We start from the raw sequence: 24,103 nt of genomic DNA, 5'->3' as shown, positions 1-24,103 counted from the left end.
CTTCACCACTGTGGGATTGCAGAACGTCTTTGTTGCCCCAAAGAGAACCCAGCTGACAGCAGTCACTCTTGCCCCTCACCCCGGCCCCCTGCAGCTGCCCGTCTGCTCTCTGTCTCTGCACGTGTGCCTGTTCGGGAACGTTCACATCAGTGCAGTCATGCCACATGAGGCCTCTGGGTCGGGCTTCTCTCTGTGAGCATGTGGAATATGCAGGAGATTTTTTCCCAAAATCGCACCCCCGGTCTTCTCCCAAGAGCTCTTCTGTCACCTCTCCCGTCAGGCCTGGGGTCTCTTTTCTGCTCTCCTGGGCTCTGGGCAGACCTTATCACCCACAGCCCCTGGTGGGAGCAATGGGGTGCCCCCCACCCTGTCCCCACCACTGCACCCCAGGGAACCCGGCAGGCCGGTCTGCAGCTTGTGTGCACACTGTGTGGTGTACACCGGGCCCTGCAGTCCCCAAGTACCCCTCATCACCCAAGACCATCTGCTTCAGTCCCATACCAGCCTTCAGACCAAGAGGAAGGGAGGGAGTAGGCATAACCAGGGGTCTCCTCTAGGGTGGTCTGGTCCTTCAAACTTAACAGCCCATCCAGCTCAGCCTAGGACCCAGCTCAGCCCAGCCTGGCCCAATCCAGCCCAGTCCAGTCTAGCCCAGCCCAGCCCAGCTCAGCCCAGCTCAGCCCAGTTTAGCCCAGTCCAGCCCAGCCCAGCCCAGCTCAGCTCAGCCTGCCCAGATCCTGGACACCTCCTAAAGCACGGTGTGCTTGTGGGTTGGAGCTGGTGGCATCTGGGGAAGTGTGTGTTGGAGGCGAGGCCCGAGGGAGGAGGACCCCCAGGGCCATGCAGTTGTGGCTGGTAGGACTCCTCGGCCAGCTGTCCCCATGGTGGAGCCAGGGGGTGGGTGGAGGCAGTGATGGGATGTGCAACAAGTACTATGTCGCTGGTCATAGGCCTCCCAAATCCGCACGTGCTCCCCAGTGCATGGAGCCAGTCCCCTGTTCAGTGACCCGATGTGGGTCACAGTTTGAGGTCAGTGCCATGGAAGTGAGCCAGTGCCACTGTGGAGTCTGGCCCTCCTAAGTGTTGAGCATCAAGCATTTCCCAGCTCACTGCTGATGTCACAAACATTAGGGTAGATCAGTGTTCCCCCCAGAACCTGGCCGGCCTCCAGGGCCACAAGTCCTGTGCTTTGGAAAGGGACAGATGGCCCCCTGGGGAAGAAAGGGCCTGGGCCCATGTGGGCGCCACGTGTAGGGTGCATAGAGAACCTTGCAGCCGTCGATGGGACTGACTTCTGGGCTTGCTTCTAGCTGGGACTCGGAGCTCACACCCCTGCAGGGCTGGGCTCCACACTGGGGCCAGAGCACGTGGAACAGGGCTGGCCACGTGGGCTGGGACAGGCAGGGCTGCCAGACCCGGGCTCATCCTGGGGAGCAATCCAGCACAGTCCCCTGCTGCTGGGGTGGCCCGGAGGACCCCCAACACAGCCTGTGTTCTGTGATCCAGAAGAGCGCCGAAGCTGGGCATGCAGGTGGGCTCCCTCCCTGCCCCCTTTCTCTGTCCAGTGAGCACAGCCGGCTGGGTTGAGTGGGTCCGCTGGTGACCGCAGGCTCTGTCCTCAGGCACTCCTAGTAAGTCGGAGAGACATAAACAAGAGAGAAGAAAGAACACCGAGTGTGTTTAGTCGAACATGCTGGGGCAGGAGAGGGAGCTCATCCGAATTTCCAGGGCCTTCTCCCGGGACTGTGGGCGTTCCTGGCATCTTTGTCGCCAAGGCTCCTTGACTTAACAGTTCCTGAGCGAGTCTTATTCCTGGCCACCAAGTCTCTCTCGGACACCGGCTTGCGGGCTGGCCATACTCATGCCTGCTGCTTTGCAGCCCTGGGGACACCCGGACATGGAAGGATGTCTGGCTGCCCTGGGCCCACCTGTTTCCCGGCCTCCCCTCAGCCCTGGCCCCAGCCCGCAGCCTTTTGCTCTTCGGGTGGCTGGGCTGTGAGCAGGAGCTGAGGGCTGGCGGCGCTGCCCGGAGACCAGGCCTTGGAGCACGCCTCACCTCTGGGGGGGGCCCGCGTCCCTCCTGGCGGCCAGTCACCTCCACCATGGGACAGAGTGGGGCCTGCAGGGACCACACACACGGTCCCTCAACTTCAACACCTGCACACGCCCTTCCACGGGCATGGTTTTTCTCCGTAGTAACTTTCTCACTGAAGAATAACATAGAAGAGCTCACAAATCCTAAATGTGCAGCTTGATGCTTTTAAAAGAGCGACCGCACCCACGAGCCCGCCATCCAGACGAAGGCACAGAACGTTAGCTGGGCCCTGTGGCCCCTCCTCGCCTCCTCTCAACAAGGCGCCACGACTCTGACTTCTATTACCTCAAAATTTTTTGTCTGGGTTTGGACTTTGCGTAAATGCGATCATACGGCGAGAACTCTTTGTGTCTGGTTTCTCCGGCTCCGACACGTCCAGGTTATTACCCTCAGGAGTTCATTCTGCTTTCATCGCCGTATCCAGCTGTGCGACCGTGATTGTTCTGGGGTGGATGGCACTCGTGTCCAGTTCTGGCCACGGTGAAGGGCGCTGCCCCGCTCTCGTGCACGTGGCTCTCGGTGACCATATGCACATACCTCTAGGAGTGGTGGGGAGGTCTCTGTGGGGGAGGCTATGCATGCGTTGGGAGGGGCGGGGGGGGCATCTGGGAAGTCTCTGCACATTCTATTCAATTTTGCTGTGAGCCTGAGACTGCTCAGAAAATACAGTCATTAATTAAAAATACACCATGGAGAAAAGAAGCAAGACTGACATAGAATTTATCGTGACATTTGTTAGGCCTAGTATGGGATCATTTGTAAAAAGCGAGTGGGCACTGGAGAAGAGGGCGTGGTCACTGGTCCTAGAGCACCAAGTAGGGTATGCAGGTGAAGAATTACGGAAAGTCGTGAAGCTTTATATGCTTGCATGCGTATTTTCAATTATATTATACTTCATTAGTGAAATATTTAATATTTTTGCATGGCCAAAGGGTTTTTCTGGATAAAACTCAAGTGCAAAGGAGTTGTTTTATTTAAACCCACAGTAGTTTCTGTGCAGAAGTATGCCTCTCAGCCACCCTGGGCGCCCTCTCAGCCCCCTGACTCATCTCAGGCCCCGCGGGTGCTGGGCCAGTGGCTGTCAGACAGGGCTCACCCCCCGGGGGCATTGCTGAGCCACCTCCTCTCCTCAGGCCAGCTGCACCCCAGGGCAGGCCCAGGGCCCTCAATGGCGGGCCTCCTTGCTGACGGATGGGGCAGTGTTTGCTAGCTCTGAGCCTGTTGTATTGGTGCCTGGTGCTGATTTCCATCTTCTGCTTTGGGCCTCGTTGACCTTCGGAGCAGAGGTAAAATTTTGAGGTACAATTTTAAATCTGTGCGCAGATCTGTTCCCATCACTTTCTCCTCATTCTGGTTTTTTAAAAAAAGGAGTCGTTTCCCCACATCATGGTTTATGCAAAGTCACTGGGGTCAGTGCCTGAGATCTGAGGCCTATACATGGCCCTGGGAGACTGAGGCCCAGGGCCCTGGCTTTGCTCCTGGCCTGTGGGGACTTAACTCTGGTGCCAGGAGTGGGTGGGAACGGGGGTCTAGCTGCTTGGTGCTTTGGGCAAAGGCAGAGCTCCCGAGAGGCCATACTCCCTGGGACTCCTCAAGGGCTTTGCGTGGCCCGCAGCCCTGCAGCTCCTCATGTCCCCATGTGATCCAGCTGGCAGAAGAGCAGCAGAGGGCTGGGGGCCCTGTGGGGGTCTGCCCGGCTGGGTAGGGCCAGGTGTGCACAGGGGGTGTGGCTTCTGGAAGCTCTCTGCTCAGGCTGGGGCTGGGGTTCCCTCCGCCTGGTCTGACCCCTGAGAGCTTCCAACTTCCCAGACTCGACCCCTGTCATCTGCCTGTCTTCCGTTTCCAGAGATGGAAAGTTTATGTTCCTGTCCTCGCGGGCGGCTGAGTCCATAGCAGGGAGAGGCTGTTGGCGCTGTCACCGGGGCTCTCCGTCCAGTCGTATAAATCAGCAGGCCACCATCATATGACTCGCTCACTGCGTTCCTGTTAGGAAGTGTGTGCCCAGGGACCCTTGCCTTGGTGGGAGGGGAGGTCTTCCTCCTACTGCTGGTGAGGGGCCCACAGAGCTTCAAGGCCAAGGGCTGGTGGTCCACACCCGAACCTCCTGGCCACTGCTTGTCACAGCCCACGAGCCTTGGTAAGTTCACAGGGTGGGGAGCTGCGGGCTTAGCGTCTGGTTGTTGCTGCCCAGGCTGACCGTGTGCTTTGGGCCCTCACCGTGTTGGCCCCCCTTCCATGCTCTGAGGACAGACAGAGACACACCGATGGGGAGAAACATTTCTTCTTGCTCCTGGAAGCTAGCGGCAGGTGAGACTCTCTCTGCACATGGCCTACCATGGGCTCTACGGGCAAAAACCCAGCCTCCCTCCTCTGCGTGATACCCACCCATGTCGCGTGTTGCCCTGTGGGGAAGCCCCCACCAGTGGGCCAACCGGACCCTTCTCTGCTGCAGCCGGCTTGGCCCTATGTACCCTCCCTGCACTTGGTGGGTCCCAGAGGCAGGGATGCCCTCTTCTGTCCTAGTCAGCAGCCAGTCCTCCATGTTTGATAAGGATTTGTTAAGTGAATCGGGAGAGGAGAACCCAGATCCCAAACAGGACAAGCCACAGACTGGAAAGAAATATTTGTAACATGTATAATGGACAAAACTTACATGGGAAGTGTATCAGGAGCTCCCATGACGCAGGGGCAAGCTAGGACAGGAGACAAGGCCGGATGCTGAACCCTGTGGTCTCCCGCCCAACCCCGTGGGGATCAGGGAGCTGCAGGCTGAGCTAAGGTGTGTGACCGCGACATGGCCCCCAGGGTTGCAAAGACACAGCATGAACCCCACAGGGGCGCAATGGGAACTTGGCCACCTGTGAGCTTTGGGAGCTGATTTCACATGGTGTCGCCTGGAAGGTTCACCCTTCGCCCTGCCCCCCGACTCGGCATCTTCATCTCAGCTCCTGACATGATCCTTAGCAAGATCTGTGTGTGCACGGCACCAACATACAGGGCCAGACGGTCCTCGTGCCCTCGTTCCTCCCTTCTGGGAATTGGAAATGGCCCGCATGGCCGCAGGAGAACGGAAACAGCCCTTGGTATGGGAAAGGGTGCCGAGAAGCGGGGACTGGTCGGGGTCTCCTGGCCCTGATGTGCTCCAGGTGGCTGACGGCAGGCCTCTCTCGGCGCTGCCTGAGGACACTGCAGACGTGTGGGGGAAACTGAGCCAAAGTGCCATGGCATCTGAGGGCACAGCTGCGTCAGACCCCGTGCTGTGGGCGGGGGATGCGGGGCTCCCAGATAGCGTTGTCAGCCATTCCCCTCGGCACAGCAAGCATGAGCAAACTTGGCATTGAGTTTGCAAACATCTAGTTGTGCATTTAAATATGTTTAAATATTACAATAAAGCCAACTTCAGTCAGGTCTAGAGCAATAGGAATTGTATTTTCCCTGCAAAGCTGTTCTGGGGGTTTCTCTCAGGGACAGGACTGGGGTCACTGGGGAAGGGACGCCCACACCCAGAAGGCTGGGCCTTCAGGCGTCCTCAGGGTTTTGGGGCCCAGGGGCTGAGGAGGAGAGACCCAGCTGTGGCCTCCCTGGGCCACTGAGCCAGGCCTGGGACTGGAGGTTCTGGATGAGACAGCCACCACCAGGCCATCCTTGGTGCCCAGTGTCTGGGAGCCCTGTGTTTCCTGTCCTGGGACCCTGGCTTCCTCCTGAGGCTTTAGGGTCCTGGTGCAGGGCTGAGTGAGTGTCCAAGGGCAGACTTGCTAGATGAATGCCTGTCGTGGGGCTGGGAGGCTGCCAGTGTGGGCTCCCCCAATGACAGCCTTCGATAACCAGGCCTCTGCCTCACTCCTCAGGAATGCGACTTGGCCTGTGCGGCCCTGGCCTTGCTGCTGGGCTGGCATCACTGGACCCTCCGGACCAGGCCTCTCCTCCCGCCTCCCCCTCTGGCCCTGGGGTTGGGCTGGGGCATCGCTCTTGCACACACGTCCGAGCATGGGCTTCTGGACTGTGGGGAGCAGCTTCCATGGGACATGGCTCAGGGCCTGGCCGTCTCCAGATGTCTGCTGGACAGGGCGGGCCGATGGCCTTGCAGTCACTGCTGCTGTCAGCCAGCAGCCTCGGGCCCAGAGTCATGCCCGTGGCCGTGAGGAGGGCCAGGGCAGAGCAGGGCAAGCAGGGCCAAGCTGGCCGGAGCACAGAAGCCCCCAGGTTCCGGGGGTAAGGGGGGCCTGGAGGGTACTGCAGCAAGCCTGTCCCAGGGGCTGCGATGTTTGCAGCCTGGAGGCCTGGACTTGGCCTGGTCCGAGCCCTGCGTGGGCCCCGCAAGTGGTGAGAACCAAGAAGGGGGCATGGTGTGGGGGTGCCTGGCCTGGGGCCAGGCAGGAAGCTTCCTAAAGCAGGTCTTTGCCACAAGGCCTTGGCAGTGGGGCCGAGAGAGGCTCTCAGAGGATGGCAGAACAGTGGGACCGGCACTCTGGGACGCCCCCAGCTATGCTGGGCGCCCAGGCAGAGTGCGTGTGAGTGCGCATGAGTGTGTGAGTGTATGAGTGTGTGAGTGTGTACACAGCTGAGTGTGGTGGTGGTGAAGGTGGGGGACCTCGGCCATCGCCCCTTTCAGGAAGGCATGGGAACTTAGCAAAAATAAACATGCAATTTCCCTCCATCCGAGTGTAAACCCGGCACCAATCCACTCACACATCCTTTAGTAAATCTTCCTGCTTTACAGATCGATTTTATTGTATTTCTCAAGCCATATGAGAGGCACTTACCATTCTGTTAAAATGTACGGGTATGTTCTATGAGTTCTTCTGTACATGTGATACATTTAACATGAAAAATGTGAATATGGGGACTAGATTATCCTGTTCACAAGGATAGGGGACAAGGTCGGACGTTTCTGCGGGGAGTAAAAGGTCCCTGCTTTCCCGGGCTCTGGATACACACCGCGTCCCCATTCTCCGGCTAGACGTGGGTGCTCCTTCCCTGGGCTGGGTTGGGGAGCCCTCAGACCTACCTGGGCCTCTCTGCCTCCCCCCCAGGCCTCTGTCCCTTGCTGCAAGGTGTTCCGCTGCAAGGTGAGACAGAAAATCCCACCAGCCCAGGGCAGAGTGTGGATATGCAGGGGCTGAGGGGTGGGGGGTGAAGGAATCACTGGTGTCACCAAAGCAAAGGGAGGCTCATGACAGGAGTGACCAGCTGGTGCATGCCCCAAATGCCAGTCCTGCGCTGGTCAAAGGTCCCCCTGATGTTTGCTGGGCTTGGACCCCTGTCCCTGGGCACATGGCCTCTGGGCTGGGAAGGCTTGGCTGAGGAACCTGGAGAGATGGGGGGAAAGAGAGAGAGACAGACAGCATGTGTGTGATGTGTGTGGCCTCAGAGGCCTGGCTGTGAAGGTGAAGTAGGTGCAGACCCCTGGGACTCAGTGGGCAGGAGACTGACACTGGCTGGGAGGACCCACTTTGAGGGGATGGGGGGATCCATCCAAGAGGAGGTCTCAGTGTTCCCAGGGGGAGTTCAGAGCCAGGGGCAGCTCCGAGGGCTGCTCCAGCCCTCCTGTCCCGCTGCCCCACCCCCGGGCTGGCCCTCCACCTCTGGGTGAGTGAGCCCAGGACTTCAAAGGCCCGAGGAGGCTCCCAATGCACTCCCACGGCCTTGAGCACAGAGGTTCCTTGTTTCCTTGCACCAGGCCCTTCCTGTCCCCCTGCACATAGTAGTCAACAGGAAGCCTTTGGGGCTGCCAGCCCAGGGGACCCCCCAGCACCACCGCCCAGATTAGTCCCTGGCCTCACTCGGGTCCTGTGCCCTTCCCAGGACACCCTCAGGCCACCTCTGGGCCAGAATTCATGGGAGTGACAGGCAGAGAAAGGAGGCCCTTCTAATTCCTACAATGGCAGGGGCAGCAGTGGTTTCCAGAAGCTTCTACAGAGACCATCTGGTAAAGAACCAGAGAAATGGGGACCACCTTTGCCCAGAAAGAGCTGACAGGTAGAGGCCAAGCCAGGACTGGAGGACCAGGCCATGGTGGGGCCGGGTCAGCTCTCCAGACAGGTGTCATCAGGTCTGGTCCCCATCCCAGGAAATATAGCACCCCCCCACCGCCCCAGGGTCAAACTCGCCCCTCCCGGCCCCCTTCCTGCGTTGTCTTCAGCACGTATCCTGGGCTTGACTGCTTAGTAGTCTTAGTAGCTCCTCCCAGCAGCTTTACCATCAGAACAGGAAACAAAGTCTTCCTCTGTCCCCCCACCATGTCCCCAGCCCTCACCCGCCCCTCCTGGCCTGGTTTTCTCACCCGTGGCCATGCTGACTTCCTTGCTGTCCTTGAATGCTCCAAGCACAGTGTTACCCCAGGGCCTTTGCACTTCTGCTTATCTGTCAGGAAGTCTGTCCCTGGCACATGCACACACACTTCACCTTCTCCTTGTCTCTGTTATAACTTTTCTCCTTCAGTCACACCCCACCCACAGGTAGCAGAGATTGAGAGCTTAGCTGTCTGTTCACCAGACTAGTGTAAAGACCCCAGGGAGGGCAGGTGTCTGCCCTGAGTGTGCTGCGGGTCCCAGAAGACACTTGTTCAGAAGCTGACCATCACCCCTGCTCAGCCTATCTGCACAAGGGGCTGAGCCCTCTCCTCCCATTAGCCATGGCTGGACCTGGGAGTTGCAGGTTCTGTGGGCTTAGGGACACCCCAAAGGGAGCTGTAGCCCTGGGAAGAAGGGCAGGCCATGCAGCTATATCCTGAGAGCTGAAAGGACTCTGTGTACGGGGTGCAGTGGCCTGGGGATCCCCAGTGTCCTGGGGGGCTGCTGGCTCCCACACAGGGTGTGCAGAGCTGGCAGCCCTGGGAGGCCCAGAAGACTTTGTGGGGAAAACATGTATCACAGTTGGAAATGACATGAAAATTCATCCCTCACTTTTTAAATTTAGGCATAACAAATCTCTCCTGAACCCACAGAGACCTTGACTGGAAGGGAAAAAGGTGGTTCTCTGTCTTGGGGGCAGGGTCACATTCCCTCCTTAATGGTGGGCCCTACTCGGGGGCATGGTTCTCCTCTCCTTGGCTTTGGGGCCAGACTGGCTTACAGATGAGGAGCCCAGGTCCAGCCCAAGGGTGAAGAAGGGCAGGCAGGGTGCAGTCTCAGTGCCCCCTTGCCCCCCTTCCCCCAGGCACCAAGGGACCTTTCTGGGACCTGGAGAGAGGCTCGGCTCTAGAAGGCCGGCCTCCGCTGCCGTGGGTGGCCCTGCCGCTGTTCTTGGCTGTCTCCTGAGGGCTGCTCTGAGGCCCAGCAGGTGTGGCTGGGCGGACAGCTGGGCTGCCGGGGATGCTTGTGGGGTGAAGTCAGCTGCCCGTCCCTGGCTGCCGGCCGCACCCGGGGCTATTTTGGGAGCTTAGAGCCCAGCCACGGTGCTCCTGTCCCCTAAGCTCCTGAAAGTCTGCGCAGGAGTGTGGACAGCAGCCCTCCTGTCATGCATCTGTCCCATCCCCAGAGCAGCTGGTTCTGGCATGGGTGGGATGGACTGCCTGGCATGGAGGAGGCTGGCCTCATGCTGGGCCCCCGAGAGGGGAGAGGTTAGTTGGGCTATCAGGGGCCACATCCCGGGCCAGTGGCTGCTTGGAGCCCTGAGCCTGTCTCCCCAGGATGTTCTAGAGCAAGGCCCGTGCCCTTCTGGCAGGGAGGGTCCCAGAGGGTTCCCCCAGTCTCTGTCCCTGGGGGAGGTGGGCAGGGTCGGGGAGGGCCTGCCACTCTGCAAAGCCAGTCCTGTCTCCTTTGCCTTGCTTTGTACATGCATGGGGTCACTATAAAGAGCGGAGAAGAGCTTGTTTACTCATCCCTTCTCACACGGACCCGATCGCGATCAGGCCCCTGTGTCCAGCCCTCGTCTGGGTGGAGCCACAAGGGAACGCTGAAAGCAAGGGGCACTGGCTGACTCTGGCTAGGGTGAGGATGAGAGTCCTCAGACAGGGCAATGAGGAGCCAGTTGGCTTGGGCCCACCGGGGTATGTGGCCTTGGGGAGGACAGTGGGGACAGGCCGCCAAGCCTGGGCATCACGGGCACACCTGCCTCACACCCATTGGCATCCCTGGGCCCACGCTGCCTCCTCTGGGTTCCTGCCATGGCAGCCAACCACCCAGGTCCCAGGCAGGCAGAATTCTTTGGAGAGGGCAGAGGCAACCCTCTAGGCTGCTGGGGTGGGGGTCGTCCCCTGGGCATCTTCTGCTGGGATGAATACCCCAGCGCCCTCAGAGGGTGGTCCTGAGCCCAGGGAGGTCATGGTTGAGGGACTCCCCGAGACTCCCTTTAGGGCTCAGTGGTGCTCCAGGCAGAGTTGAGGAGCTGGGGACAAACCCAGGGGCCAGCCCTTCATCTGGGGCCACAGCTTACTTTATCATGGTACCGGGTCTGCTACGCCCTGTGGGCCCCAGGTACGCAGAGGAGCCTGAGTTGGGGCTGGGGACAGAAGTGCCTACTGACCGTGCCTCCCCACTGCAGGTGAAGCCCCTCCTCCCGGCCCATACACCAGCCTGGGTAGAAGCCAGGGCTGTGGGATCTTTTTGGTGATTTAACATCCGGATAATTTAATGTATTTTCAGTTCTACCTCATTGCTTTCCCTCCTCCCACAGCGTGCGAGCCATCTTCTGCTTCTTGGAACGTGTGTGTGCACATATATGTGTGTGCATACTGGTGTCTGTGTGTACTACATGCATGAACACACATGAATGCTTCAGTGTGTATGTGTGTGCCTGTGTGTACACACCTGTGTGTGCCTGTACATGCCTGTGTGTGCACATGCTTGTGTGTGTGCATGTGTGCATGCCTGTGTGTGCATGCCTATGTGTGCGCCTGTGCATGCCTGTGTGCATGTGTGCATGTACATGCCTGTGTGCATGACAGTGTGTGAATGTGTGTGCATGCCTGTGTGTGCACGCCTGTGAGTGCATGCTTGTTTGTGCATGCAAGTGCATGTGTGTGCATGTGTGTGCATGTACATACCTGTGTGCGTGTGTGTGCACACCTAAGCATGTGCATACCTATGCATGTGCATGCCTGTGTGTGCATGTGCATGACTGTGTGTGCATGAACATGCCTATGTGTGTGCCTGTGCGTGTCTGTCTGTGCATGTGCATGTCTGTGCCTATGTGTGCACACCTGTGAGCACATGCTTGTTTGTGCATGTGTGTGCATGTGCATGTGTGTGCACATCTGTGCATGTATGCATGTGCATGCCTGTGTGTACACGTGTGTGTGTGTGTGTGTGTGTGTGTGTGTGTGTGTGTGCTGGGGGCAGCTTCTGGTCCTCCGCCCTCTTTCCTCTTAAAGACATAGCTCCTCTGGGCTGGGCGCACCTGGGACACGAGGAGCAATGGGATTCCATTTCCCCCAGTGCCTCTGTCCGTGAGGACCCCTGCCCCGGGTCCACATCTTGAGCCCTTCCTTCTGAGGGGGAGTGTTAGCTCTTACCAAGTAGCTATCCCCACCCAGGCTGTTTCCTGCCCTTTCTTCCTGGGGGCCAAGGCCCTCCCTGGCCCCTGGTGTAGCCGCCTGGGGGCTGTGGGAGCTTGCTGGTCTGAGCTCCGGGGCACTCTTGGTCACGGTCCCCCGAAACCTCGGCCAGAGTGGTCTGACTCCTGGGACGTCCGCTCTGCAGGCTGGGCTGACCAGGTGGGCAGAGGCTTCTCCCAGAATATCCAGGGTCCATGCATGAGGCTCACGTGGTCTTGGGGAGGCGTGGGGAGGAAGCAACCCATCCTCCACAGAGACATGAAGGAAATGTCTCAGCACAGACACGTCTCTCCCCAGGGCTGCAGACTTTCCTCCCATCCCAAGGATGAGACTGTAGGAGGGGGTCGTGACTAGATTTGGTTGCTCTTCATGAGCCCAGGATGGGGCTGGAAGCAGGAAGTCTGAAGCTGAGGGGTACTGATTCTGTGCGGTGAGGGTTTCTGGAGCTCCTTGTGGCCCCGCGTTCTGGCAGAAGGACGTCGGCCGCCAAGGTGGCCTATTGGCTGGGCAGGGCACTCTCTGGGGGCACACTGCCTGTCTTCTGGCCCCTGTCTGGACCTCTCTAGGGGTGTGTGGTAAAGGGTGGGTTGCTCACGAGGGACAGAGTTCCTGATGCCTGGGCAGCTTTGGGCAGTGCAGGGGCTAATGCGCTCAAGTTGGGGTGGGGCCATTCTCTGCCCTCCAGGTGGGGTGATCCAAGGCCTTGGCTCTCAGGATGGCTGTGGTCTGAGCTGACGGTCATGTCCTCGGGCCTGGGGTCAGCCCTGCTGGGTCCTATGGATGGAGGGTGATGTCTTGCAAGAGTGGGTCCTGAGTTCCTGTGTCAGTCCTGGTTTAGCATTTGAACAAGCCTGTAAGGTGCTGAAGTGGCCTTGGAGCTCCTGTAGTCTTCCAAAGCCGAGCAGAGGAGCAGAGGAGTGCAAGGGCTGGTAGGGGAGGCCCCTCTCCGTGGCTCTAGGGACCTGGGCACTGCCACAGCCCCGGGCCTCCCCCGGCCCCGACCCACTCCGCGGCCTGGCAGGACAAGCAAGAGCCTTGTCAGGGCTGCATGGCAGCCGGGCTGGCCCATGCCTGTCCAAGCCACAGGGCGGAGAGGAGAAACCGGCAGAAGCCAGAGCCCAGCCAAGAAAGTCTCCTTTATGCTCAGGCCAACCCGAATCCGCAGACTTGAAATAACACAGTGAGGCTGTGGATTGTACTCTGGTGCCGCGGGCGCAGCCCAGAGACGCCAGCACTCTGGGCCTCCCTGAAGCCCCTGCCCAGCCCAGAAGTCTTCGCGCTTGGGAAGGCGGGAAGGGCCTCCTGGTGCAGCCCCTTGGAAGAGGGAGGGGAGGCAGCTGGGAACCCAGGTCCCGCCCGGCTGGGGCCCTGACAGTACCCACGGTCCCATCTGCACTGCCCTTCGTCCCAGTGTGCAGGCCGAGGGGGCAGAGCAGTAGCGCTTTTGGGAGGGCTGGGATCCAAACAGACTTTGCCCAGTTCCCCAGGAGAGCAGAGGCAAGCGCAGATGAGGGCAGGTGGCCTTGGTAACTGTGGAGGTGCAAAGCAGTTGCCTGGAGTTCTCCTTGATCCTGCGAAGAGGGGGTTCCCAGGGTGTGCCAGGCAGGTGGAGGGGCCACACATGGCCTCCGGCTCCCCAGGGTTGGGGGCTTGTGCTCATCGTTAGCCTCACTGGGATGCCGCGTCCTGTCCGATTATAGGCTGGTGATCCTCAGAGTCTTGGGACAGCTGCCTTAGGCTGTAAGCCGTTGCCTTACAACCACGGGCCAGCGTGCCAGAGATCCTGGCTTTGCTCTGCAAGTTGGTCAGAGGTGTCCCGAGGGACCTCGCGGCTGGTGCAGGCCAGCTGCAGAGTGCGAGGTCAACCCTGTTCTCTGGATCTATCAGCAGGGTCCCCTGGCAGACCCCAGTAAACACAGAACACAGGAGAGGGGACAAGAGCTCTTGGGGTACTAGGATGGCTAGGGGTCTGAGGCTGGGCTGCTGTGGCCTGGGATGGCCGGAGACTCAAGTCCAGCCAAGGTTACCAGCAAGGCCTCTGGGACAGGCCTGGGCAGGGGTGCAGTCCCCCTACCTACCAGCTGGACAGACCTGAGGGAGCTGCTCAGCCACTCCGGGGGAGTCCCTGCCTCAAGGGGTGCTGTGAGGTACCCGTGGGCTGCTGCTGCCCTTGGCCTCTCTTAGCCGGGCCAGGGGTTATGCAGACAGGGAAATTGGGTGGTAGGAGCCGGGCTCACAAAGTGTGGAAGGGAAGAAGCAGGAGGGCCTTGGGGGAGCAGGGAGGGTTTGGCTGTGGCCCAGAAGGATGATGGTCAGACAGGAAGACAGGCCGGCTTGCCACCAATGGTGCCAGCAGCTCCAAGCGCCAGGAGCTTACTCTCCAGCCACCTGTCGCTGTGCGGGCCCCTGTGTTATTAAGCTGGACGAGCCGGTGTGGACGACGTGAGGCTACATCTCAGCCTCCCCACTGCGATGATGGTCTCTTTTCTGAAAGCAGAGGGAGCCAGCCAGGGTTTCCACAATGAGCATTCACAAGGGACACGGGGTTCAGGAATTCTATTAAATGTGGCCAGCAACGATGTGCCACGACCACCCCTTTGTCTGGGACTGGGGATGGGGGCTAGGGAGGTGGATTGGTTCGGAAGACTCAGCTGTTCCCTGAGAACAGGCGTTTTGAAATCTAAGTACCATGAAGTAAAAGAAAATCAATTTCCAATTACTTTTAAGCCCCAAGGTTACACCGAAGATAAGCTCTGGGAGCAGCATCACAGAAGCTGGAAGCAAGTCTCCCAGGTGCCTCCCCTGCTTCCCTGTGACCTTGGCCAGGAAACCCCTCCCCCACGTGTCACGATGTCCGCAGCTGCTGGGTCACCAGTGTCCCTTTGTTCCCGCCAGACCCCAATGCTTCCTTAGGATGTGATGGACGTCCAGCCTGGGGGAGAACACCAGGGCGGGGGAAGAGGCCCTCCCGCCCTCAACCTCCCTGTAGGCAGGCAACGGTGTGTGGGGCTTGGCAGGCCCGTGGTGGGCGGCAGTGACAGTGGTGTGACTCTGGGATACAGTCAGAGCTCAAAGTGTGGCTGGCCTTGGGGGAAACTCCATTTCATTTGCCTCAGAAATCAGCATGTCCACAGGGGCGCCCCAGGGTCTGGGGTTTTTCAAGGTTCCTCTCGTCAGATCAGCCTCACGTGAGTGCCAATGGCCTTGTTGTCCCTCCTCTGCTGGGGAAATTCCTCCTGGGGGCCACCCCGGGTCCCCAGTCTGCACCCGTGTCAGCAAGTGGAGACCCTGCTCTTCCTTGCCTCCCTGCTCTCCAAGCTCCTTAAAAACATGCGGTTTGCAATTCTCCGTCTGCCGTGGGCTGTCGGGACCTGTCGCCTTCGACGTGGAAGCACGTTCTCTATAATTTGGAGCGGAGAACACGGAGGGTTGTGGGGGAGGTCTCTGTCCCGCCTGAGCATGTGCCACAGCCTGTGATCAGCAGGGCTGTCATGGGCAGGTGGACCCCTCCACGATGGGGGCTGATCGTGGGGTTGCGGTGACAGGAGGGCCCCGCGCACACAGGGCATGGACAGGTGCGCACGGCAGGTGCCCCCATGCTATCATATGCCCCCTTTAGCCAGTTTCAAACAGTGGGTGTAGCCTCCCCTTTTATCTTCTGGCGAGTCTTCCTTAGAGTCCCTGCTGACGCACAACCAGCCGCAGCAACACACCCATCCAAGGTCAAGAAGTTTCACTCTACCCGGAGGTGGCGGGCGTGTCCACGTGTGGATCACCTGGAGACAGCGCCTGGGAGAGCTGAGTGACGGCCATGAGTGGCCCGTGCAAGCCTGGCGTCCTCTGGGACAGGGTGCCTCTACTGACTGTGTGATTCGGGTACATCTTCCATGAGCAAAGACGCCGAGCTTCTCCCACACCCCGGCCTCCCGCGGCTGTGCCCCCATGGGCTCAGCCAGCTGTACCCCCACTGCCCAGCCTCCCACTTCACCTCCCTGCCCAGTGCCCCACCTGGAGCCTGCTCCGCCTTGAGGCCTCTGCCATCCCCCCGCCCCGACTAGGCCCCCAGGTTCCGCTCTGGCCAAAGAGAGCCCCACCCTGCCTGCATTCTTGAGCTCACGCCCCATAGTCGCCCATCTGCTCCCGCCAAATGGCCTTCTCTCCATCACGTCTGTCAGGTTACCCCCGCACACCCCCACACCTGACACGGTGTCAGGTCTCCACCCAGGCCACCCCAAGGAGGCCCGTATAAAGTCTCATTTTCCAGAAGAGGCGAGAAGGTTCTGGGGCTTGCCTGAGCTCACAGTGGCAAAGCCCCTGTGCTCGTGCACACTCTGAGCAGGGAGCAGGGCCTGGTACCCTCAGGACACGGTGGGGGTTCCTGCCCCACTGCAGGGTGCTTTAAGCACGTATGAGTCAGCATTTTAAAAGAATGATCTACTTCACTTTAAGTCCCCGAAAATGGCATGCTTCTGGTTCCCCTGCGCCGCTGCCTGGACAGTGCAAGGCCTCAGGGTCCACCTTGCAGGCCGTCTCCTGAAGGGAGACCCCTGAGCCCCAGCTTTGATTCAGCACATGTCATTTGTGATAGACCCACGGCTTTCCTTGGGGACCCCAGGAGGTGCTGGGTTCCAAGGGCACTCCAGGCTCCAGAGATGGACAGAGGGCTGGGTGGGGCCTACACCTCCTAGGTGGAGGTGTTTCATGGCAGGACAGCCACGTTTGCCTTAAGTCATACTGGGACCCTCTTTGACCCATCAGAGTCAATCCCTGAATGTCATGCCAGGGGGTCTGGCTGAGAACCCTGCTCTTAGGGGAAGCAGAGCCCTTGGGGACAGTCCCAGGGCAGCTGGGGGTGCGGTCCCCTAGCTGCCGGGACAGAGGGTGGTGACAGGCTAGGGGAGGTAGAGGGGCAGCTGCTCTTGTCCCTGTGACTGCCCCAGGCTACTGGCCCTTCCAAGGGCCGGGCAGGATGGCATTGCTGCCTTGGGCCTTAAACCCAGAGCCGCAGGCCTGAGCCTGTGACCCCCTGGTCCTCTGGGCAGGCAGGAGGATGGGGTCGGCTCTTACCCTGTCAGATCTCAGGGAGCTGACTCATGCCTTGTCATTATTAGAGGGGCCCCAGCTACGCAACCCCCACATCCCAGGCCCTGCCCCTGGGAAATCATGGGGACCTTGTTCTACACCACCAAGGGCAGCGTGTCAACCCTAAAACAAGTGTGATGCTCTTGAAAGGGCAATAAGGAAGGGCCCTTGGGCGGGGGAAGCAGGTGGCAGGAGCTGTGCTGTGGGGGTGGGAGCCGTCCTGCTCGTGCAGCCCCCATACCCAGCCAGGGCCAGTGCTGAACTGGGCCTGGGTCTCCCCTAACTGCAAGGTGGGGCTGGGGTCTCTGAAGGTCCCCAGAGCCCTGTAGCAGAGGTTTCCGTTCTTTGGTTATGTGGGGCCCCACGAGTCTGACTTCCGTGGACCTGCCCACCTGGTTCAGCCTTGGAGTTGGTGGGGCTTGGGCAGGTGGGGCGTGGCAGGCAGGGAAGACTGTGGTGGAGCAGGGGGCCGGGCAGGACCAGGGTGAGAGCTCTCTGCTCACCCTGCTTCTGCCCTCCTCCAGCCAACTTCCCACACAGGGCTTGGGGCAAGTGGCAGCTTCACAGACACGTGGGGTTGATTTTTGGATGCAAATCTTTTACTCAGGAGAGCTGGGGCATCCCCAAATCTGTCATCTAATAAGATGACTGCAGAGCGAGGAAGCTTGACCTTACATTTGTCTTTAACTTGATGGGGCTTTTTCTCTGCCTCCATTTCTCCATTTTAGGGAGATGCTGATGAAAACTCCTTTATGGACACCTGCGTGGGCTCTGCTCCTTGTCCACGCACAAAACCCAGACCTGGGGGTTTCAGAAGATGCTCTGGCTAACAGTGCCACAATTCCCAAGGACCATCCCCAGGCCACTACAAATATATACATATATCCCCCAGTTGTAAAAGTAACCCTTGCTGAAACTCCCCAGGGAAGGCAGAAGCACACGAGGCAGCCGTCCAGGGCCCAGCCTCGCCCCGCCCGTGGAACTGGAGCTTCCACACACCTGTGTCCAGGCTCTTGGCATCCAGAGATGCACATGGACCCAGACAGCGACTACCTTCTGCTCATGTCCTGTTCTGGTGGTCCTTCTGTGTCCTGCACCTACCGGGCGCTGCCCTTCTAGTGGCCACGTGGCCTCTGCTGGGGGTCATGCTTTTGTGGGAGCTCAGTGTCACGAACGGGGGTGGAGGACACTGTGGGTGCCCATCTTCGTCCTCTCTTTGTGTTATGTGCTTATAACAAGTCCCTAACCCTGCACTTCATGGGCGGGAGGCACAGGCCCTTTGAAGACTGGAAGATTTCGTGCTGTCCCTCCCAGAAGAGGGACTAAACCTCATGCCCTCCAACCACCGCCCCCACCTCAGCAGTGCCGGCTTCTGTGGCTGTAGTCCCCTTTTCCCAGTGCTGGGGAGTAGGGGGGCATTTCCTGTCACTTCAGTTTCATCTTTAAAATGGCTGGAGAGGCTAAATATCCTTCCAGAAATTTCTGCCTTCCCTTGTACTGCCTAGGTCATAGTAGGACCCCAGCATGGAGGATGTGGTGACTGCCAGGACTTCTGCAGCTGTCAGCCTGGGGTTTCCGTGGACACCCTGATTCTGTGGTCCGAGGGGCTGGGACAGCACAGTGCTGGGCCGGGACTTGCTCCCAAGAGCAGCCACCTCTCTGCCTGCCACCGCTCCCCTCCCCTTCCCTCCCCTGCCCTCCCCTTCCCTCCCCTTCCCTCCCTTTCCCTTTTTTCCTTTCCCTTCCCTCCCCTCCCTTCCCCATCCCATCCCATTCCAACCCATCCCATCTCATCCCATCCCTTCCCATTCCATCCCCTCCCCTCCCCTCCCCTCCCATCTCTTCCCGTGTCAGCACTTCTCTGCGCCCTGTTCAAAGCCGTTGTGGGTCCACCTCAGGCTCCTTGGGTCTGAGAAACAGTCACCCTCACATTTACACACTGGTTTGGCGGAACTTGAAATTTATGTTTGAAGTAATTTTCTTTAATCCTCTGAAAACATCTCTTTGTTGCTTCTGGTTCTCAGCATTTTGTTGGGCAATCTGGTAATCTGGTGCCGGCATTCTCAGAGGTTAACGACCTTTTCTGAGAATGTCTAGAACTTTCTTTCTCTTTGATGTTCTTACATTCCTTTTTAATGTGAATGTGCTTGTCCTCTGCTTGCCCTTTTTGTCTGAGACCTCGGCTTCCCTGAGGATGAAGACATTCCCACCGCCAAGTTCTGAGACAGTGGCTCCTTCCTTCTCTCTCTCTGCCTGTGCCACTCCTGCTCTGTAGACTCTGACCCTCTCCGTCTGTTTCCCGCCTCTCTGCCCTGTCCTGACGCCCTGGCTGCCTCTGCTTGCCCCGATCAATCTCCCACCTCAGCAGGGTGTCCTGGCGTTATGAAGTTCGTCTGTCCCGCCGGCCAGACAGCTGCTGTGAGTTCCCGACCCCGCATGATCACGCCTCCTGGGTCCTGCTCAGCACTCCTGTGTCCCCTCCTCTGGGATGGGGTTATGGTGGTTGGATAGCCAGCAAAGCCTCCTTTCCATCCCTACCCTGCCTCACCGGTCAATTCCAGACCGTTTGGTGGACAGTGATGCATGGGGTGGATTTTCCTGTGGCTTTATTCCCTCCCACCTGTTCATTTACACTGCTGCGGGTGGGGGGGGCAGTATTGGTGGCGGTGGCAATGGGGGCAGCTGTGGTGGGGGGCATCAGTACTGGGGCTGCAAACAGGCACCCAAGGGCGAGGCTGCAGGCTGAGAGGGAGAACTGTGTGGGAGGGGGTGGATTCCTGGTTGTGCCTGGCAGGACCTTACCCCCTTGCCCTGGGCGGCCGTGTCCCCAGAGCCTGGCTGCCAGCCCTCCCTGTCTCTGGGTGCCAGCAGGTGCTGTCTGACGCTAGGGCTCGGCACTGGAGAGCTCTGGGAGCATTTGACAGGCGCATATTAATCCGTTTGTGGAAAGGAGGTGGTAGGGCTTTGACATCGATGGGAGGCATTTGTTGTGTCTGCGGCAGGAGGACCAAGGGCCAGGCGGGATGCAGGGCTGGCTGGGAGGGCATGGGAATCTCCAGATCCAGGGGCACCCTTGTCTGCGCTGGCGGGGGACCCAGCCATGATACCTGCTGTCTCTCCGAGGGCTGGGCAGGGGCTGCTCCCTGCTGATGGCTGTTGGGGGCCAGGGAGGTCACAGACAGTCAGGCCAGCCCAGATGCTGCTCCCTCAGGCCTTGCAGATTTGCCTGCTGTGTATAGTTCTCTCTCCAAAAGTGAACCCACTACCCTGGGAGGGGTTTGTAATGTTGTCATGTTTGTTGGAGTCAGAAGTAGGTTCAAGAATGACTTTTGGCCTCTGTCCTCAACCGTCAATACTGAGCTACCTGCGTTCCCTCTCAGTTCTTCCAATCTTCTCATCTTGGACCCCTGAGTCATCATGGAAAGTTCCAGCACACCCCCCCCCCCGTTTGTATCCACCACAGTGGCTTGGAGGATGAGGGACTCCTTGTCCCCAGCAGGTGTGGCCCAGGGTGTGGGGTGCTGAGTTACCAAACCCCCTTCTATCTGGATGCCAGCCATGTTGGGGATGTCTTTTGCTGTCTTAATCCTGACATCCCCCATCTTCCCAAATGTTTCAGAGGGAGATTCTGATCAGCTGCAAGGCTCAGTGATGGAAGAGCTCCTATGAAGAGCCACACGGTGATTCCAGTGACCTTGGACCTATGCTAATGCCCTGCAGGCTCCCCGGGAGGATGGAAGATGGGGTGCTCTGGAGACCGCAGTTTTCCTGGGATGTAGGATTGCTTACAGCGCCATGCAGACGACAGTGGAAGCTGCCCCGGGCCCCAGGCTGCTGGTGCCGGGGGAAGAGTCGGGGGCTGGGGGTCGAGTGGACCACTGTGGAGGAGGCTGAGACAGCTGGCACTCTGGGGACAGAAGAAAATGGTTACAAATTGTTTCATGTCTTAAAGCAAGGACATGTACTCGGCTTGAAGGACAAGCATTTACTGTTCTTGGTGTTTTTCTCTGAGTCTCCTAAGGAGGTGAGATTCTGAATTAAAATGATCTGGTTGACCAGCTGTACCGTCCACTTAAAGTGGAGGTGGGATGACAGCACAGACCCAGAAGGATTCGTCCAGCTGGGTCTCAGCCACCCTCCAGCTGATGTAACTGAGATGATGCCTTTACACCTCAGCACCGAGAGGGTGGCCCGCCAGTCTAACCCAGGATAGGACGTTTCCGTCATCCAAACACATGGGCTGACTGCCTATAACAGCCGCTTCTGCAGGATCCAAGGGGGCATCTGGCCTTGGCTTGCATGCCTCCCCTGTTAGCAGACTCTACTTTTCATGGAACCATTTCCATTTGAGGCAGTGGTCCCCATGTTCCACAAAGGAGCCCAACCTATAGTCACACATAAGTGGTAAGGTCTGGTCCGATGGAGTCACGTGCCAGCAGAATTTGATGGCCTGCTTAAAGATGTATAGAGGAGGGGGGATCCCCAAGAATTAAAAAGAATTATTCTAAAGAGCTGGGGGTATCTGATTGCTAAGACCTTTCCTCGGTGGCAGGGTCTCTGGGTTTAGTCGTCATGAGTCTTCCGCTGACTGAAGGCAGCAAGTGACATCTCCTTAGCGCCGTCTCTGCTCGACTTCAGGGGAACAGCAGCTCTCCTGCCAGCCCCCTTTCACCACCCAAGAGCCTCAGGGAAGATGCGTGTGTTCTGCTGGGGATGGCTCCCAGCCTCTGGCTTCCCATCCTGGAGCGACAGGCTCGCCAGCATGTTTGGCGACCCGCCGGCGTCCAGCCCACAAAGGAGCAGCCACGGCAGACGTGTGGCGGGAGAGACAGCTCAGCACAGAGTGAGCAGATTTCCACAGAGGCAACGACTGACATAGAACAGACGTGGCTTGTCTTCATCAAGGGCTTTGGAGAGAGACATGCAGCCTGGGATCAGAGTCTAACAAGATGCAAACAGTTCGCACATGACCGTCAATGAGAGGCGCCTGACATGACGTCTTGCAAATGGTGGCTGTGATGACAAGGCTTGTCTCCAGGCCGGCTAACGGGAGCTGGGTGTGTGCAGACAGCCTCTGTGAGCCAGCTTCGTGCTCCTGCAATTCATTTTTTCCAAAGTGGCAGCATTGACTAAAATGATCTCAATCGTAAGCTACTATTAACATGCCGGAGCCCCCACATTCTTTTCACAAAAATAATTTAAAACAAATGTGTCAGCCGTGGGAGCCCATGAGAATGTTTGCACATTCTGGTGTGGAAGCATGTGGAAGGTTCCGGTGCCATCCAGTTCTGGTTGCCTCGTGCTTATGTGCAATGCAGTCAACAGACAGTGTGCAGTTTCAGTTCTGGCACAGCTACCAAGACCGTCACCTGCTTGTTTTCACTGGAGCCACCACCACCGCCTTCAGGTGTCCTGCTCTCAGACCTACCACGTGTCAGGGTTCTGTGGCTCTTCTGACAGATTGCTGAAAATGTGTTGGCTCGAAACAGCATGCATGTATTATCTTATGGTTTTGGAGGATAGAGTCTTAAAATTAAGGTGTCCCCAAGGTTGTGTTCCTTCTGGAGGTTCTGAGAGTGAATCTGTTTCCTTGCCTTTTCTGGCTTCTGGAGCCTGCCACGGTCTTGGCTCATGGCCCCTCCTCCATCTTCCAGTCTCTCTGTCACCTCAGCTTCCATCTTCATGACCTTTTCTCTGACTCTGACTCTCCCACCTCCTGCTTTCCCTTATAAGGATTCACATGATGACATTGGGCCCACCCAGATAATCTGGGATAATCTCCCCATCTCAAGATCCTTACCTCAATCATACCTACAAAGTCCTTTGCCATATAAGGTCACATATTCATAGCTTCTGGAGATCAGGGCGTGGATGTCTTTGTAGAAGCTGTTATTCTGCCAACCATGGTAGGTGTGGGCAGTGGGTACGCTGGAGTCTCATCCTTGTTACCATGGGGTTACAAAATGCTATGAGCATCTTGGTTCTGTGAGATCCCTGATCCTAAAATGCATCCTTGTGCCGTACACTGAAGGTAGGAAGAAAAATTGGTTTAGCCACGTGAAAAGCAGCACAGAGGTTCCTCAAGAAACTAAAAATAGAACTACCACATGATCCATCAAACCCACTTCTGGGTATGTATCTGAAAGAAATGAAACCACTATCTTGAAGAGCTAGCTGCACACTCCTGTTCATTTCAGCATCATTTACGATAGCCAAGATATGGAGACCACCTACATGTCTATCAACAGATTAACAGATAAAGAAATTATATCACATACACACATACACAGACATTGAAATAGTATTCAGCCATAAAAAGAAGAAAATCTTGTCATTTGTAAAAACATGGCTGGACCTTGAGGGCTTCCTAATGCCCTAAATGAAGAAAGTCAGAGACAGATGAATATCATGTGATCTCACTTATGTGTAGGATCTGAAACACTGAATTCATAAAATCAGAGGACAGACTGGTGGTTGTCAGAGGCAGGATTTGGGGGGTGGGGAAAATGGGTGAAGGTGGCCAGGAAGTCCAAACTTGTAGTTATAAGATAAATAAATCCTGGGGATGTAATGTGCGGCATGATGACTGTAGTTAACAGTCCTGTATTGCATATTTACAAGTTGCTAAGAAAATGAACCTTAAAAGTTCTCCTTATGAGAAAAAAAATTTATAACTGTGTGAGCTGGGGTTTGTTAACTAAATTTATTGTAGCAATCATACATATACATATATATATGTAGTCATTGTGTTGTACACCTTAAACCCATATAAGGTTATATGTCAATTATATGTCAATAAAACTGGAAGAAAACAACAAAGAACTCAAATAACAAGCTGACTTTACAATTTGAGGAGCTAGGAAAAGAGGAACAAAATAAACCCAAAGCTAGTAGATGGAGGGAGAAAATAAAGATCACAGCAGAGATAAATGAAGTAGAGTATAGGAAAATCATAGAGGAAATACATAATATCAAAAGTTAGGTTTTTGAAAAGATTTTTAAAAACCAGCCTTTAACTAGATGGCTTAAAAAGAACAGACAGCTACTCAAGTCAAACATGAAAGTGGGGACACTACTACTGTTGGGACAGAAATGAAAGGGATGATAAGAGAGTCCTATGAAGAGCGGGACACCAGCAGATTGGATAACTGATGTGAAGTGGACATATTTCTAGAAACACAAAAGCTACTGAGACTAAGTTACTAAGAAACAGAAACTCTTACTAGACCCATAACTAGTAGGGAGATTGAGTCAGTAAAAAAAAAAAAAATAAAATAAAAATAAAAAAAAAATCTCCTGACAGAGAAAAAGCCCTGGACTGGGTGGCTTCACTGGTGAATCCTGACAAACATTCAGAGAAATAATACCAATCCTTCTTGAACTTTTCCCAAAAGTTGAAAAGGGGGGAATAACTCTTCTTGTATAAGAGG

This window comes from Lontra canadensis, unplaced genomic scaffold, assembly GCF_010015895.1.
Source record: "Lontra canadensis isolate GAN:19392208 unplaced genomic scaffold, GSC_riverotter_1.0 scaffold13, whole genome shotgun sequence".
In the NCBI taxonomy this organism is placed as follows: Eukaryota; Metazoa; Chordata; class Mammalia; order Carnivora; family Mustelidae; genus Lontra; species Lontra canadensis.
This window is presented reverse-complemented; position numbering follows the sequence as displayed.